The sequence below is a fragment of the Leptidea sinapis genome, chromosome 46, assembly GCF_905404315.1.
Source record: "Leptidea sinapis chromosome 46, ilLepSina1.1, whole genome shotgun sequence".
Classification (NCBI taxonomy): domain Eukaryota; kingdom Metazoa; phylum Arthropoda; class Insecta; order Lepidoptera; family Pieridae; genus Leptidea; species Leptidea sinapis.
Window position 1 is genome coordinate 39858 of NC_066310.1, and position 12166 is coordinate 52023.

Genomic DNA, 12166 nt, shown 5'->3' on the forward strand with positions numbered 1-12166 from the left:
CGATATTCCACAGGAGCGGCCCAAGAACCGATCCCTGTGGAACACCGCACGTCACGACCCGGTGGACCCACCCGTCGCGCGTCTGGTACACCACTTCCCGCTCGGAGAAGTAGTCGAAAAGGAGACGACGCAGGTAGTCGGGCACGCCATGATAGGCCAGCGCCGCCCCGATACAGCCCCAGGGTAGGGTATTAAAGGCGTTAGCAATGTCTAGAGACACCGCCAAGATGAACTCTCCCCGGGACACTACCTCCTCCGAGAGGTCCCTTACACGCGCGATGGCGTCGACTGTCGACCGGCCTCGGCGGAAACCGAACTGCCGGTCACTCAGCCCCGGCAGGTTGGCTGTTCGAGGTGGTCGACGAGGCGCGCGGAAATAATCCGCTCGAAGAGCTTGCTCACCTCGTCGAGCAACACTATGGGCCGGTACGCCGACGGCGAGTTTGCCGGGCGACCCTCCTTGCGCAGCAACACGAGCCTACCGATCTTCCACTTCTTCGGAAAGCGACCACGCCGCATACACGTGTCGAAGAGCTCGACCACTCTGGGCCCGAGGGCCTTCAAGGCGAGCACCCACACCCTACCGGGTACCCCGTCGGGGCCCGGTGCGGTGCTCTTGGCGCGAAGCCCCTGAACTGCGGCTTCCAGATCTTCTTGGGTCGCAGCCGCCATAGGCGGAAGCGCCGAGTCAGCCCTCAATGGGAAGAGAGTGGCGATGACGTTTGAAACCACCTCTGGTTGGAGACTCTGGGTCAGCGGAGGGGCCCAGGGGCGCAGCTGACCACGCACTGTCTTATACGGACGCCCCCAGGGATCTCTATTCAGAGTCTCCAACCACTCTCCCCACGACTCGGACTTTGCCTCGTCTATGGCGATCTGCAATGAAGTGCATCTCCCCCTGTACTCGGTGTAGAGGCGGCTTTCCTCGGCATCCACCCGTCTTCGCCGCCTTCTGTAGTGAGTGTACTGGCGTCTGGCTGCAACGCACGCTTCACGAAGCCGGCGCAGGTTCGCCGACCACCAGTACACCCATCTGCGGGGTGGGAGTGGTCTGGCGCGTGACATACCGGTGTCACACACCTGCACCATCGAATCGGTCAACTGCTCCGCTCGTCCGTCCACGTCGGCCGCCGGCCCCTCCGGCGCCGGCTGCCAAGCCTGGACGATGGACGCCTCGACGATGACGTCACAATCCATGGTCTTGAGGGCCCAGCGTGGTCCATCCCCGCGGGGGTGTCGGCTCGGTGGGGCTCCAGGATTAGCGGTGACCTCGAACCGGATATACCGATGGTCCGACAGCGTCTCCGCCTCCTCGAGCACCCTCCAGTTTCGGACACGGTGCGCAAGACACGGGGTCGTAAACGTGAGGTCCACGATGGATCCCCCGTTGTGGCGCACACACGTATCTACCGACCCCCGATTCAGAAGAACTAAACCCGACGTGGCAGCCCACTCCTCCAATACCTCACCCCGCGCATCGGTAATCGGGGAACCCCAAGCCGTTGACTTGGCGTTGAAGTCCCCGGCGACTAGCACCGGGATTGGGTGACTCTCGCCGACCAGAGCACCGACCTCAAGCAGGAATTGCTCGAATGCGGCCAGGCTCCGATTCGGCGAGAAGTACACGCCGACGATCGTCACACCCATAAGGGTCGCCGCAACGCATCCGTGGCCCTTGACTGTTTTGTCGAAGGGCGGGGAGCCGGCGGCCGTGTGCGCGACGATCGCCACCGTGTCCCCCCGGTCACCAACCCAGTTGTCCCTGGCGGGGACGAGGTAAGGTTCCGCCACCACCGCCACATGGATCAACCACTCGGCCAGGCTCTGATACAAGAGGTCTTGAGCTCTGGCACAGTGGTTGATATTCGCTTGGAGGAAGTGGAGAGATGAAGACATTTTAGGTATCCATACTCTCTCCCGCCGGGGCCTGGAGTGGTTGCGAGCCAGGTTTCTTCTTTCTTTTTTGTTTGGGTGCGGCACATGTCTTAGTACCGACCCGGTGATCTGCCGACTTGCCTGCCGCAGCACACAGAACGCAGTGTGGCGTGGCTGTGCACGAGCCAGCCTTGTGCCCGAGCTGACCGCACCGGTAACAAAGATTACTGCGATCTATCTCCGAGGTACATCGGGCACTGACGTGGCCCTCTTCCAGGCACCGGTAGCACCTCAAGGGTTTTGGCTGCAGGACCTTGACCTGCGCTGAGACCCATCCCACCAATATCTTGCCACAATCAGCCAGCGTCTTAGCCGCTACAACTGGGCATGTGATATACGCTGTCCCTAGCCCTGAGAAGCCCGATGTAATGGGGCTCACTTTCACTTGGGCTGGAGAACAATTTCCACCCCTAGCAACAGCTGCTGCCAGCTCCTCGGTAGTTACTGAGTCATCTAGTCCCATAACACGCAAACTAGCGCATTTTGTGGGTCTAGACACCTTCACTCCTACAGGCTCCAAGGACATCCTAAGCTTTTCAGCCAGTGCGTCAGCCTGAGGACCACTGTTGGTACCAGGTATTTCCAACATGCGGGCATCCGTCACTGTTTTTTTACAGCTTATACCCGCAATGCCAAGATCACCCAGATTTATCTCAGCCTTGGCCTTTGCAAGGGCAGCGGCATACGTGAAGCCCTTCTCTTCTGCTGCAGTCTGAAGTGTTAATACAACCGCCGCAGAACGAGGAGCGCGGAGACGTGCTTGTTTCTTGCGTCCTCTTTTCGCTTTATTTTTGGCCTTTCTATTTTTCGTCACAATCTGCCACTGTTCTCCAATTAGGCTGACATCCGTGGGTCTCTGTTTTCCCGACCCATTTGTTGCGCCTTCCACCTGCTCTCTGGATGGCAGCGCCCGCCTTGCCTTGCTGGAGGGCTTCGGGGCAACAGGATCCTTTCGACTCTGTCGGCTTGGACTCGTACCCATTACAGACGCACTCACATTGCTAGCAACCTCCTCATAGGAAGGTCCTACAGCTTTTGCCAATCTCCTATTTGTTGCCAGTGGAGGACGCAGAACACGTCCCTCGATCACCGAGAAGCGGGCTGACAAATTGGACACCTCTTTTAGAAGCAGGCTGAATTGCTCCGATTCAATGGAATCTGTCCCCCGGAGCCTTTCCTGTCGTAATTGAGACAGATCGGCTCGCAGCTTTCCTTGCTCGCTCCGGAGTTCCGCCATTTCAGTCACTAGCCGAGTATTCTCAGCTCGCAGCCGTATCGTTTCCTCCGTAGAAGTGCGACTCTTCAGCACTTCAAAGGCCTCATCAATTGAAGCCACCGCCTCTTTCAGGGCTTTTTGGAATGTGGCCTTGAGTCCCTTGGACACTCGGGAGACACGTTTTATGGCTAGGATGGCGGAATTAACTCGTTCGCCGAGTTCATTAGCCGTCAGACTCTCCATATCCTCTAAATCCACAGAGGAACTGGTTCCCAGCCGCCGCCTTTCAGTGATAAGAGTTGTAATATCAGCAACCTCTTTTTCTTGAGCAGCATCTCTTTCCGCCTGCTCTGCGGCCTTTTTGCTTGCAGCTAACTCACTCTTCGCCTGTGCCAGGCCAACATATTGACCAGTTGTAAGGGGCCTGCCCCTTCCACGTTTGGCAATACCAGAATGGTTGCCGCTACGTGGCCTCTTCCGGCCAGCACTTGTCCTGCTGTCTACACTCATTATGCTGGTCGCAGATTCAGACACTTCTCCAGACTCCGACTGATGACTCCCCTCTTCCGTCTCATTTATTTTTTTTTGTTTTTGTTTTTTTGTGATTTCTGCCATTGAGTTCCCACGAGTAGTACGGAATTAAACGTCAACCCAGGCAGAGCCGAAATACCTGGACAAGTGTAAATTTGTAACCCAACTAGGGGATCCACAGGTACCCTAGCTGGGAGTGCGCTCACGACTGAAGCCCTTCTGAGAAGAAGGGCAGAATCCGTCAGCCATTCATTCCATCGCCGCGCGCCGGAACTTGAGAATTCGGATATTTTTTATAGAGGTTTATTCCTCGCGGTCCGGGCGGTTAAGCCAAGACCCTCGGTCCCAGTGTCAGATCAGAGACATGACCGTAACCCGCTACACTTATGGGATAACGATCTCATGACGATGGTCGCGCAAGGAATAGTTCCCACGCAACCTGATCGGAGGCAGTGCAAGTGCACACCAAACTCGCCTTAGGGCTCGTAATCACGAGCTTCCTCTTGCTCCTCTTCAATGCTCTCTGCTTCTCCAGAGTGACACGAAGATGAACGCAGTGTCAGGTTATTTGCCATCGGCAAGCAGTATCCGCCATTATGTGCCGATGTTACCAGGGAGCACCAGCCCCAATACTAGTCCTCCACCCGAACCTTAATCCTGAGCCCTAGCACTGAGGCACTCGTGGAGGTTACCTGACAAGCTCCCCAACCTAACCTAACCTAACCTAACCTAACCATTCCCGTGACGCCCTCTGACACGAGTACTCACGCGTGCAGTTGATCCTAGCTCGATCCGTGCAAAATTGTTTGTTCTGAATTATTTGAAAAATCTAAAAAGTGGTAAAAGTTTCGCGTAGACACAAGTGCGATATACCAAAAGTTGCGTAATTTTTAGCTCTATAAAACAGTGATAATATCAGTGCTTAAGTATATCCCCTCGAAGTAGGAGGGGGTAAAAACTGAAATTTATCAGATTGAAAAATTTTCAAAAAAATACGCTGCGCAAATAAGCGCGGTGAGGTGCCTGTTTTTTGGTGTCCCCGGATTCGTCTCGACGAGATCTATCATCTGAAAGAAGTTCTGGATCTCTACCGTTGATGAGCGAGGAAATAACACCAAAAAAACAAGTACCGCGTGGCGGCGTGGTCACACTTGCGCTGGTGCTGGACCAGATCCTGTGTCGCAGATCGGTGCCTTCAACCTATTCAAGACACCTGGCGTTTGCAGAACTCGGATACCATTTGTAGTTTTTTAATTATTGAATTTAGAAATTTCAACCAAATTTCAAAAATTCATAACTCGGTGGGAAGATCTGTGACCCTACTTTATAATAAGTGTTTATTAAACTTCCTTATAAACACTATTAACGTACAAAATTTAAAAAATTTCCACCGAGTACTTTTCATGTTATGAATTTTTGAAATTTTAGGGTTGACACGTGGGGGTACTTCCCCTTAAATTAGAAATATAATTTAATACTAGTAAATAGGAAAAACTTTTGTTAGTCGACTAAAATTTTTTCAAAATTTTTAAAAGCCTATTTAAGTTTTTAAAATCTATTTTTCTGTAAAAAATTTAGTTTTTATATATTATTAAATCGGGGGGCGAAAAATTTTGTAAATTTAATCTTAAAAATAAACTGTTCAAAAAATTACCCATCAAACAAGCCCAAACTCGGGTATTTTATCTCAAAGGAGAAGAAAATAAAGAAAAAATCCGGCCGTTTCGGCCATATTGGCCGCCATTTTGAAACTTTTAAAACTTTTATGTCTCGGCAACCAAAAGTCCTATAGAGCCGAGGTTTTTTGCGATAACCTTCCCCACACAAATTCTATGCGTCCCACTTGTATTTAATTTAAAAAATTTGACATCTCTACTAAGTAGAGTCTCGTCATAGAGTAGGTCACGGCGAGCTCGAAGAACCATCGCTCGACTTTGTGCGACGTCTGTAACGCGAGTTATACAGATTTTAAATTTTTAGCCGCCATCTTGGCCGCCATTTTGGAAAACTAAAAGGCGTTATAACTTGGCTCCCAGGCGTCGCAGAGGAACGCGGTTTTCACTGTTGAGCTCGGCGAGGTAAGCTCTATACTTTGAAAGGGTCTTTACAACCCATCAAATTGACCGCGCCGAAATTATATATTATTTTGTAAATTGGGCAAAATTGCATAAATCTTCACGTTAATGGACAATCGAAGAGTGTAAAAACACTGAGACTTTAATTTTAATTTTACATTTGTTATTTTTATTATTTGTTATTATCTTTTAAGTGACACTTTTTCTTTTTGGAAACAGAGTTTTATTTTAATTACGTAAATTATACATTTACATATATTAATATTTGACGATACTCCTCCAAATGGCTCTTTGTAGAACTCCATCAAAACCCAAAATCTAGTTGAGCGCGAAGAAGCAAAGTCACCACCCAAAACGGTAACCATTGCGTCATCGACAGTCCGACGTAGTATCGGACAATGGGAAGCCGTAAGTAATGAGCACCTTAACATTACACCTACTACTAGTAGGACAGGGCAGGCAGGACCTAGCCAGCAATACAAAGACAGACTGACAGACGCTAGAGCGTGCCTCAGTAAAGCTAAGAAGCACCTCAGCAACTCAAGAAATTTAAAAAGTGACATTAAACAGGGTGTGACAGAGGCTTTTGACCGGCTGTACCAAATCATAAGAGAGCAGGAACAAGAAATAAGTGGAAATGGTAATGGAAAGAAGGTGCAAAAAAGCAGCAAGGAGGACACAAGTAGTCAAGGAACACACGACGCCGAAAATACAAATACAAATTTAAACAACTTCACAACAGAACTAAGAATCACAAGAGAGCACTTACTTGAAAATAACAAGAAAATGCAAGAACTACAAAAACTCATAGAAGAGCAGAAAAATTCGCTCAGTTCAGCCTCTTACGCAAGTGTAGTAACCTGTCAAAATGGAGGTAAAAGTTCGGGGAGGACGGCTCTGCACTCTATAATAATAGCGTCTGAGGACGAAACTGATACGGGAGAGAAAGTGCTTAATAAGATAAGAGAAGCCGTCGATGCAAAGGAAGGATGGGTCCAAGTGGAAAGAGTGCGAAAGGCAAAGGACAGAAAAGTTATTATGAGTGTGCGGAATAAAGAGGACAGTAACAGGATTAAAGAAAGAGTTGAAAAATCAGGTTTAAGGTGTGAAGAGGTTCAAAACAAGTACCCGCTAATAATATTGAAAAATATATTGGCGATTAGCACAGACACAGATATTAAAAATGCCCTAGTGAACCAAAATAAGCAAATTATCTATAATTTATTAAAAATTGTGCCTTAATTGTTAAAACTATGTATATAAGTAACTTTAAGTGTTTAGCTATTTGAAACAAATACAAGCAATATATTTAGTTGAATATTATAGCGTATGAGAACAAAGAATTTTGTAAAAGTGAAAGTTAGTTAAGTTTTTTTTTATGTCTTGGCTTTTAAAAGTTTCTATAGCACTGTAAATTATGTAACCATTATTTGTGATAAATTTTTGAAAACTTGTCAGGCTTACTACTCACATAAGCTACAGGTAAAATACTCGTATCTATATCGGTTAAGAATACTTAAATGTTAAAAATGTAATTAAAAGTCGGAAGAAATTTAAAACAATGTATTTTATGTTATATATATAGTTAACTGAATATTTATGCATATGAGTACAACAAATTTTGTCCGTCCATAATGGTTGTACTCATAATTATTTTATGAAATAGAAAATACACAAAGTGTTGGTAAGAAGAGATTGTCTGATGTCTGTCTATATGGTAATAGATGGACCAGGCATCTCTAATTTGTAATATTTTTTATTGTATTGATTGCGAAGTAGCATTTTATGTTGACTTTTTTATTATTGTAAAGAGCTGCCAGAAAAAAAAATAAAAGAAAAAAAAATATATAACTAAAAAAAATAAAAAAAAAAAAACAAAAAAATACAAAAAAAATATTAATAAAAAAAAACCGGCAGTCTATCTGAGAACTCAGAATGTACTAATATACACAACAATGTTGATCTACGATACTACGAATAAGATCTAGCAAATATGATCAACTCACTTTCAGCAAATATTGTAAGATATGCCTGTAAAATAGGATCACAACCCCGACCGTTTGATGGTTGGGAATAACTTGGAGCGAAATTTAAAAAAAAAAAAAAAAACCTAACCTAACCTAACCTAACCTAACCTAACCTAACCTTACCTAACCTAACCCAGTTTCGCAACTCACGTCGTGCTGAGTGCATACAAAATTTTTGCTCTGTCGTATAATAGTTGTAGTTGTGGAAACAGATAAGTAAAGCTAAGTTGTGAAGTTATGATGTGTAGTGTTAAAGTTTATAAGTGCATTTCGTCAAGAAAGCAGCTTCAAAAAAAGCTATTGAAAATATAATTTACATAAAATTGTTAAGTGTGTTGTGTTCTCCGCTTTTATGGCCCAGGTCATCACGGGCCACGGCGGTTTCGCAGCGTATCTCCACCGGTCTGGCCTGAAGGATAGCCCAGTGTGTATATGCGACGGTCAAACCGACGAAAGCGCACCTGGTGCTCGACTGCCCTAGGTTTGGCCGGTGGAGGTTCGACTTGGAACTGCAGAGCGGAGTGGCTGTACTAGAGGCAAACCTACCCCAACTTATAACGCGACCCACTAGGCAGCTGTTCGAGTCGTTCTGCTATAAAATCCTAGCGGATGTGCTACCTAGGAACGGCAGCAATATTAATATTAAGCAGCTTAAATTATAATTATATTAGTTTTGTGTTTTTTTTTTTTCTTATATTTAGTATGGAATAGGCTGTATAATGTAAATAATGTATACATTATACAAAAGCCACAATATAGTGTTAGGTCAAATTTATGTAATTTTATTATTAGAAGTAGCATTAATTGTATAAAACGGTTCCCTATGCATAAGCATAGGGGCTGTTATACAACCTTAGCCTTTAAGTAGACGTGCCTAGAATAAGATAGTATTAAGTAATTAAAACTGTATATATTTAAGATAATAGCAGACATGTATTAGATTCATAAGTGATAATGAAGGAATATGTTGAGTAGGTAAACTTGTAGCTGTAAGATCATATGTTTAGTAAATAAGGAAAATAATAATATTGTTAGTTTGTAAGCGATAAAATATATAAAAATGTAATAAATGAGTAACCCACACACAACCCCTACCGATCAATGGGAGGGAGAAAGTAGAGTCTTAGTAGTTCCTCGGCCCTGGAGCGAAAGCTGCCAGGGAGGTAGGCCTACTAGGAAAAAAAAAAAAAACCTAACCCAACCTAACCTAACCTAACCTAACCTAACCTAACCTATTAATTCTAAATAAATCTGCTGAATTACTGGCAGAGAGCTTTTACCCGAATGACACCATAAACGGGGATAGCGAGTGGCACTCCTATATCAGGAACAAGGCTGAAACTTTAAATAAAAGCAGAAAGGAGAATGAAAGCACCGACCCTCCTTTTACAATGCAGGAGTTAACCTGGGTTTTAAAGACTTTTTGCGCAAAGAAAGCGCCTGGTGCAGACGGCCTCACATCGGACATTTGCTCCAATGCAATAAATGTTGACCCTGCGCTGTACCTTTCAATCATAAATAAGTGTCTTGAGCTGTTCCATTTTCCAGTGATATGAAAGGAAGCAACCGTAGTAGTACTTCGAAAACCTGGAAAGGGGAACTACCAAGACGTCAAGTCCTACCGCATCATTGGTCTCCTACCAATATTAGGAAAGATTTTTGAGACGCTGTTGATGGACAGAATCAAGTATTACATAATTCCGAGGATAAGTACTCGCCAGTTTGGATTCATGCCCCAGAAGAGTACTGAGGACGCCCTCTATGAGCTGATAAAATATGTACGAACCAAAATTGACCACAAAAAACTAACCACAATGGTATCATTGGACATAGAGGGCGCCTTTGATAGCGTTTGGTGGCCTATGATTCGAGTCCGACTGGCTGAGGAAAAGTGCCCATGGAACTTGAGGAAGGTAGTCGACAGCTATCTCGAAAACAGGACTGTTAAGGTTAGATACGCTGGTGTTGAGTACCTTAAAAGCACGAGTAAAGGGTGCGTGCAGGGTTCAATAGGGGGTCCAATCTTATGGAATCTGCTGCTGGATCCTCTGCTCAGGCAATTGACTGAAAAGGGAGTATATGCTCAAGCCTTTGCTGATGACGTTGTACTGATTTTTGACGGAGATACCGCTCTAGAAATAGAGACGAAGGCCAACGCCACTCTCGAATATGTTCAGACGTGGGGTGTCGACAACAAACTTAAATTTGCCGCACATAAAACCAGCGCTATGCTTATGACCAGACGCATAAAATACGACACCCCTCGTTTGATCATGGATGGGACTGACGTGGCAATGTATAAAGAAATTAAAATTTTAGGACTTGTTTTTGACCAAAAATTAACTTTTAACTCCCACGTCAAGAATCAGTGCAAAAAAGCCATAACAGCGTATAGGCAACTTTCTACAGCAGCAAAAACAAGCTGGGGACTACACCCAGAGGTTGTGCGAACAATCTACACGGCAACTATCGAGCCAATTATCCTATACGCTGACACTGTTTGGGCCCCTGCAGCAAACAAAATAGGCATAAAAAACAAGTTGAGGTCGGTGCAGCGCAGATTTCTACAGAAAATCTGCAAGGCATATCATACCGTATCTTTTAACTCGGCATCGATACTGTCTAGAACTCTCCCCCTAGATATCAGAGTAAAGGAATGTGCCACTTTATACAGAATTAAAAAAGGGGAACCCTTTGAAGATCTGCCAGACAGAGACGTCGAACTGATGGCACCAGTGACAGAAGCACTACACCCGGCTGAATATACTGGCTTGACATTTCGCATACTGGAGAACCAAGAACAACTGGAGGAAAACAGTAACTATAACATAAAAATCTTCCCCGATGGGAGTAAGATTGACGGCAAAGCCGGAGCATCTCTATCATTATGGGATAGAGCGTCCGAAACCAAGGCCGTCAAACTTAGTCTCTCATCTTACTGTTCTGTTTTCCAGGCGGAGCTTCTCGCCATCCAAAAGGCGACAGATGTTATCCTCAGCAGAGGGGAAAACAGTTTTGCCGTTTACAGTGATTCCAGTGCAGCCCTTGAAACGATTATATCACCTAAGAATATGCACCCATTGGCCACACAAATCCGAAAAAACCTAAAAAACCTATTCTCCCAGGGTAAATTGTTAGATTTATTTTGGGTGAAAGCTCACATAGGATTGGTTGGCAACGAGAGGGCAGACTTTTTAGCCAAGGAGGCTGCCCTGAAATCCAAAGAAAAAACCGGATTATGACAGGTGCCCAATTTCATTCGCCAAACGAAGCATACGCATGCGTTCGCTTGGCGAATGGAACAGCGAGTATCAAACCGGAAGTACGGCGAACATAACAAGGATGTTCTTCCCCGACGCGATAGCTGCGTATAAAACTCTTAGTAAAATTGAAACATCAGCCATAACAACACAGTTATTCACGGGACATGGGGGTTTCTCAGAATACCTGGCAAGGTTCAGGTGTAAGGAGAATCCCTCATGCCCGTGTGAACCAGACCAGCCTGAAACCGTGCCACATATCCTCTTCGATTGTCCTATTAATGCGTTCGAAAGATTTAAAGCGGAAAAAGAACTGGGCACGAAAATTGATAAATATAATATAGCAGAAATACTAGAAAATAAAAAAAGAGGTGTATTTTTAAATTTTTCCACCGTAATAATAAGTAAAGTAGCAAAAAGAAATAGCACTAAGTAAAATATGTTGCACATATATTTTGAGAATATCTGGATCAACATATAAACTGAATTGTATATAAATGTATTAGATCTAAGTGGATAAGAAATGATCACGTATATATAATTGTAATAAATATAGGTAGCCAAGCAAAATAAGTAAACAAATTGTAAAAAATATAAAAGTGTCAATAGTTTAATAAGTCAACCATCATTGTTAGAAGAATAAGATTAAATGTACATATATGGAAATAAAATTTACAATAGATTATAAATAGAGCATGTAACTAGGTTAAGAAAATTAAAGTAAAACTGTCTCCACAATTTCTGAAATAACCCCTAAAAAATCCAAATAAAGACTATGCTAAGTTCGTTAGATTAGCTAGGGCATCGGGAAACCCCACCCGAACAGGAATGAAAGAGATGAATGAAAGAAAGAACAAGCATGAAGCATAAAAGTACGAGCAGTAGCAAACCGCGAGAACTGGTATGAATGATAATAGTTGACATAGTCTGCGCCATTGCCGGCGGAGGTAGTAGATATAAAAAAAAAAAAACCTAACCTAACCTAACCTAACCATTCCCGTGACGCCCTCTGACACGAGTACACACGCGCGCAGTTGATCCTAGCTCGATCCGTGCAAAATTGTTTGTTCTGAATTATTTGAAAAATCTAAAAAGTGGTAAAAGTTTCGCGTAGACACAAGT